At 40.5% G+C, this 6,439-nt stretch overlaps 1 protein-coding gene across 6 annotated transcripts in view; it reads right to left on the bottom strand.

Moving 5' to 3' along the window:
- The window catches only part of LOC135462794 (zinc finger protein 280D-like), a 39,871-nt gene extending 39,224 nt beyond the window's left edge, over positions 1 to 647 (bottom strand). For 5 of the 6 annotated variants that reach the window (XM_064740059.1, XM_064740058.1, XM_064740060.1 and 2 more), the window contains exon 1: positions 573 to 647. The gene's annotated coding sequence lies outside the window, so the exon portion shown is untranslated. The remainder of the gene's footprint in view (positions 1 to 572) is intronic. The other variant, XM_064740057.1, reaches the window with a different exon arrangement.
- Between the last annotated feature and the right edge of the window lie 5,792 nt (positions 648 to 6,439).

The raw sequence follows: 6,439 nt of genomic DNA on the forward strand, positions 1-6,439 counted from the left end.
CTACCAGTAACAGAACCTAAACTCTAGACTGGCTGTGGACTAAGTTTGTCTGGAGCTTCGGCAACGTAGCCCAGCATGTTCCACTTGGATAGTGGTCGTGCCTGGCAAGGTACCACACAAACTTAGCATCACAACATTCTGTCAGAAATACCCGAATTTGAAACGACTCTCAATCACACGCACGTACGTACGGTGTTGACAGTACAAACTCCTCGCAGGGATCACGGAAAATACGAAAATGTCCGATCTCAAGGCCGCCATTTTGAATCGCTCGGGCAACTCGACTGTTTCGGTCGATTTGCAAGCGACTGCTGGCGAGCTATAAGTCCAAACCCAGTCCTGGATAAATATCAGCCACATATCAAAGCATGGGCAGTCCCAAATTGGTCTGCTACGAAAAGAGACTAAATACTCTGCTTTTTTAGCTGTCGACGACTACCTGGCAAAAACAAAAATGGCCGCCCCAGCGCGATGTACTGGGGAATTTAAGGCCTTCGAACAAAACCAGACAGTGTGCAAGACAACTGACGGCGCTAAGTCATGCTTTCGTTGCTAATGTATTAAGGACTCACGTATTCATGACCTGTTTTCGCCGCAACGCCGCCAAAACTTCGGTTTTTACACACGACCTCGGCCCACGTTTTCAGCCAACAACGACTGCCATGGGTCACGTGACCACCGAGTTCACTATTTGGCGGAAGCCAGTAGTCGTGACCTAATTTACGGGACACTGAATCTAGGTCATTGTGGTAAAATGAATTCGCAGTCTCAGTGACACTTTTGGTGAACAAATTTGCGGAAAGAAACAAGGGAGAAACCCGCGGGAAAATGAACGAACATGTACATCTTTTGAAAGTGGCCCATTTACAAAGAAGCTTCCTGTTACATCCGGGCAATTGTTTTCGTGCGCGGATTTGTTCAGACAAACACCCAGAAATACAACATTACCACTTGTAGCCTGTGTTATGACCGGCGATCAAAGTATATTGTATTACTTGATGGAAAGACCATATACCTGCAACACACAACATACGACGTACACGTGGTATCTTTCCTCTGCAATAGGCTGTTATTGGGCATTTTAATAGGCCTAGCCCACGATATTGAGGCAGCTAGCTATACCGGTATTTCGATCCTTCCTTCTGCTTAGTATGCAGCAGGGTCAACACTTTTAACTTGTAGGTTTCCAGTACATGGGTTTGAAAAAAAGAATCAGTTTTCCTAATGTCTTTACAAAGTATTCTGAATTTATAGGCATATTAATTAGTTATAGGTAGGCTATAAGATTGCTGTAGGCCTATTTACCGGGGACTAAACATTCGCCTGAAACAGGCCTGGATCGATGTGCAATTAATTTTGGTGTCAAATAATTAACTGTATGAAATATTAGGCCCACTTGCCTTCCACCAGTGTGGTATGGCTTTGCATCTGTATGCAGGCCTGCGTTAAAATGGGAAAATAAAGGGGCCTAAAACTCTTACCTCCGTGACTTGCCAAAGGCAGATGGTTTACATTTAAAATAGAAGAAATAAATGTTAATTATAACAGAAACACTGTTGGCTGAGTGATGCTAGTTTGGATGTATTCTGTTGTTATTATAGGCCCTTAACTGCGTCATATTCAGAACAACACATCTTTTAGCCCATTACAATCTTTACGTTTGAATTAATAGAATATTTGTGATATATTTATCACAATAATGTGTTGCAATAACAGGGTCATACATTCTAGCAAAGGCCTTCTGTTAAAGCTCAGTTGGTTAGCTCGCTAGCGCAGCGTAATGACCCAGGAGCCTCTCACCAATGCGGTCGCTGTGAGTTCAAGTCCAGCTCATGCTGGCTTCCTCTCCGGTCGTACGTGGGAAGGTCTGCAAGCAACCTGCGGATGGTCGTGGGTTTCGTCCGGGGTCTGCCCGGTTTCCTCCCACCATAATGCTGGCCGCCGTCGTATAAATGAAATATTCTTGAGTACGGCGTAAAACACCAATCAGTTCCTCACACAGAGCCTGTGTGAAGTTTGCTGACATACATTCCCATGTACGTACGACCGGGGAGATGTAACGATTAGCCAGGGGGATTATGTGAATTTACTCTGAAATGTTCAACTATATATAGGTGTAGAAAGCATTTTTGAGTAACTTGATATATCAGTAATGACAGAGCCTAAAGTCTTATATATAAGGGCTCCAGAGTAAAGTGTCTCACCTCTTGTACAACCATTTTTGAAATAAAATACATGTCAGTTTGGGTATAAACACCACTTTCGAAATAAAACGGATCACTTTTGAAATAAGTCCCGCTTTTGAAATAAAAATTTACAGGCAGTTTTGGTATAATCCTGCTGAATATGTAACTATGTATAAGTCTAAAATAAAAATTGACCAGTTTTGACAAAACCATGTTAACTGCTATTGAAATATTTGCAAAAAGACCAATTCTAAAATACAAACAATATGCACTTTTTTCACAATTGGTCAGTTTTAATATTTATATCGTATGTCCGCATAAATCCAGCATGGGTGTATATAGAGGCCCCATAAACAGCATTGCTGAGTGACGCCAAACTGCCAACGGCCATCAGTTAAAGGCAACACTGCGTGAAATAGCACAATGCAGTTGCATTTTCCATCACAAAGTTTTAACATTTCAATCCAACTGATCAATCAATCTAACAGAAAGACATTTAACCTGAAGCTTTATAAGGTGCTGATTAAATGCCAGTTGGTTGTATACTACTGAGTGATTACAGGCCTCTTCGAAAGAAAATATTGGTTATGGCAGAAGGATGGCCTTTTCAGACGCATCATGGAAATCTAAGCCGTCATATGAGGCCTTGGAGTGAGTAAGTGCTTGGGGTTTAACGTCGTACTCAACCATTTTTCAGTGATATGACAACGAAGGAATCCTTAGGGTGTATGTAATGTGCCTCCTTGTTGCAGGACGGATTTCCACTGCTCTTCTATCTAGTGATGCTTCACTGAGACGACTTACCGAAGGCAAGTAAGTCGCCCTGCCCGAACCATTATATTGATACGGGTCAACCAGTTGTTGCACTATCCTCTTCACGCTGAACGCCAAGCGAGGAATTTACAACTTCGTCTTTTAAAGTCTTAGGTGTGACTCCACCCAGGACTGAACCTGGATGTACCGCTCCCGAAGCGGACGCACTGCCAACTGTGCTATCCGGGTCAGTCATGTGGCCTTGGAGGAGCACTCATTTGAGAAAAGCGAGACTATATATTGACGGTATATATATATATATATATATATATATATATATATATATATTGACGGTATATATATATAATATATATATATAATCACCTGCATGCATGCTTCGACCAGCCCGTAAATCGCAAGGGTTGCGAAGGTATGCATCATCGCTGGACTCAAAAGGAACCTCTTGCAGACTCTCCAGATGAGGGTACATCTTGGATGGAATTGTATTTATATGCAAGGTATTTAAGACTACAATTAACGGTTTCCTGTGACGCCGGCTTTACGGCAAGCAAGAGGGATATGGTTTCAATTTGTGACTGTAAATTATCATTACTTGTATTACAATATACCGGAAGGTCTCGCATATGGCGTATACAACCTGGAATGTACCGTTTGCTTTTGATACTATATGTGATGTATGACGATTTGAGTACAGGGGCCAGTTGTTCAAAAGTGCATTAAAATTAATTCAGGCTTAAATCTAAATTACCGGTCTAATCCCAAAACAAAGTCAATGGTATTTTAGTCTGGACTGAAGTCAATACCAGAATCAAGTTCTAATACACTTTTGGCCCTGTACTACAAAAACTAGTGTGTCATGACATGCGTTCTGAGGATATTCGATCAAAATGCTTTTCTAAAACAGGACAATATTATGAGTGCGGTATGCATGCAATAAAAGTGGAACAGATATACATATTTTGATTACCGACAACTTCTCAACTGTAGCATGCATGGTACACGACTTTGTACTGATTTAATTCATTCGCCTAGAACATTCATATAGCGTCTTTCCGTCATCACTGGTTTTTGAATAGAAAACTCATTTTACATGAGCAGCTATTTTCCTGACTGACTCATAATGGCTGCTACGCTCTCCATAACCACGTCCTAATATCGTACTTCACATTCTTACTTCTCATGGTCTGTGTTGAACGCTGTTTTAGAAATTGCTCTTGCAATTAATGGCCCTGAATGTACAGACGGCTGGTATACGTATGTCCGGGGATATTATCCGCACCTTGTACCGCCCTTCAACGCATGTACGCCGACACCCATAGATTTCATTTGCTTGACTGGGGTTTTATGCCGTACTATATATACAAAGGCAGCAGCCACGACAAAGTCGTCGCTAGCTGGATTTAAACACGTGATCCACGCGTGAAAAATTAGTTTCATACCATCATGATGCAGTATTACGTATAAAACTGTTCACATAAAAAAGGGCCACCTAAATCTACGTGTTAAAGACAATGGTTTCATACTTTTTTTTTTTTAATACATGTTACATGACCCTTTACAATATTACATGTAGATTGAACGGTGACCTATTGCGAGCAAAAACTGCCACGTGATCCCAATTTACGTTTTCGGGTAACAAGCTACATTTATTTATTTATTTATTTATTTATTTCACTGGGGTTTTAAGCCGTACTTACACTTACACGACGGCGGCCAGCGTTATGGAGGGAGGAAACCGGACAGAGCCCCCGGGGAAAAACTACATTCAACCCGTGTAACAAGCTACATGTATATTCAGAGAAAAAGATTTCTTATAGCGTTACTTGGGTTCACGTGATAATTTATGGTCGCAACAATCGGTTATAGAATTCAGCATTTTAAATGTTTTTAACTCATTACAAATTCTTAAAAATCAAAGTTTTATACAGTTTTGATGGCTTTTCTAATGATGTGAGCTTCATTTTTGCATAAGCTATACTCTTAACTTTTCCTTGGCAGTATTTAAGTACGGAAATATGTTGACAAGGAACAAGTTTGATCAATATGGGTAAGATGTGGGGACATCATACACTTTACTTCGTTAAGATTAATATATATACAGCATGATTAAGAACACAAATCAATTTACGAGTACAGAAAGAATAAAATTATACCAACTACACTATCACAGAACGTCACGTCACCTTGGCAATATGACGTGACGTATGCCTACGTCATGTACACACGTCATATATGACAATGCTATACAACCAAACAATACTCAGTGGAGATAAAAAAAAAAATAGCCTCATGTATCCTACAGAAGATGATGATACAGACTGCATCTGTCAGAGATTCAACTTTCAATATTACCCCGTTCACAGGCCAAAATTTAAACCAGATCAAATCTGAACTGGTTTAAATCGAAGCCAGATGTAAAAATGCATGCGTCCACACAACCATATGGATAAGCCAGTTTTAAGCCAGTTCAGGGATTTGCCCCTTCACACGGTCAGATTTAAGCCGGTTTAGTAATTGCAACGTCATCCTGACCTCCACGTGTCTGAGCCATTCAATCCAGTTACCAATCACACGGCACAGATGAAGTGTCCCAAGACCTGAAACTGGCTTAAAGGGACGTCGCTAGCTCGGGCAAATAAACCGGATTAAATGCCCCCACTTTGCGTTCACACGGGCGACGTCAAACTGGCTAAAAACCACATTCGCAAGTTAAACCGTGTGAACGGGGTATATGATTATTAAACGAGAAAACGGATTGGCATACACAAATGGTTACAATGTCAGAATATAGATCGAAAGTGGTACAACAGTTAGTGTATAGACACACCCTTAGGTCTAAGTCTTGTCTGGCTTTTTTAAATACAAACTATATTCCCTTCACACTATATATCAGAGCTGAATATTGGGAACAGCACTTCTAAGATTCATCTTACCATCTAAATGTCGTTACAACATGAAGGCTAATTACACCTGATTCCTCGTTTTTTTTCTTATAATTTTGAAAAATTGAGGCTGGTGGCAGAACGGTTTTCATGATGTGCACATGGGTGACAGGAAGCAAGCAATCAAGCGTTATAGGCCTAACCTGATCCTACAGTACAAACTCATTTGTCCTCCTTGTCCAAAGAGGGCACATCTGGCGACAAGACCAAAATCCCATACCCTTATCATACATACATGTACACTTCCAGTTTTGTCCTTGTCTGAATTTAAATTACAGCCATAATGTGTCCCTGGTTTACAAAATGGGTACGGACATGCAGCAGGCATCCTAAAACTCTGTACTGTTGTTCTCACCTTTAACCACCTACTGTGACATTTCAAATCCACTATATTATGACATAATTATGACAACTTAGCATTTCCCTAATTCTTAATTGTGTATCAAACAGGCAATTATCTGACGAATAATGACAGAAAAAAAGGAAAATGGAAGACATTTCAGCAATATAAGATTTGCAACATCTGTCTAAAAATCA

The sequence above is a fragment of the Liolophura sinensis genome, chromosome 2, assembly GCF_032854445.1.
Source record: "Liolophura sinensis isolate JHLJ2023 chromosome 2, CUHK_Ljap_v2, whole genome shotgun sequence".
Lineage (NCBI taxonomy): Eukaryota > Metazoa > Mollusca > Polyplacophora > Chitonida > Chitonidae > Liolophura > Liolophura sinensis.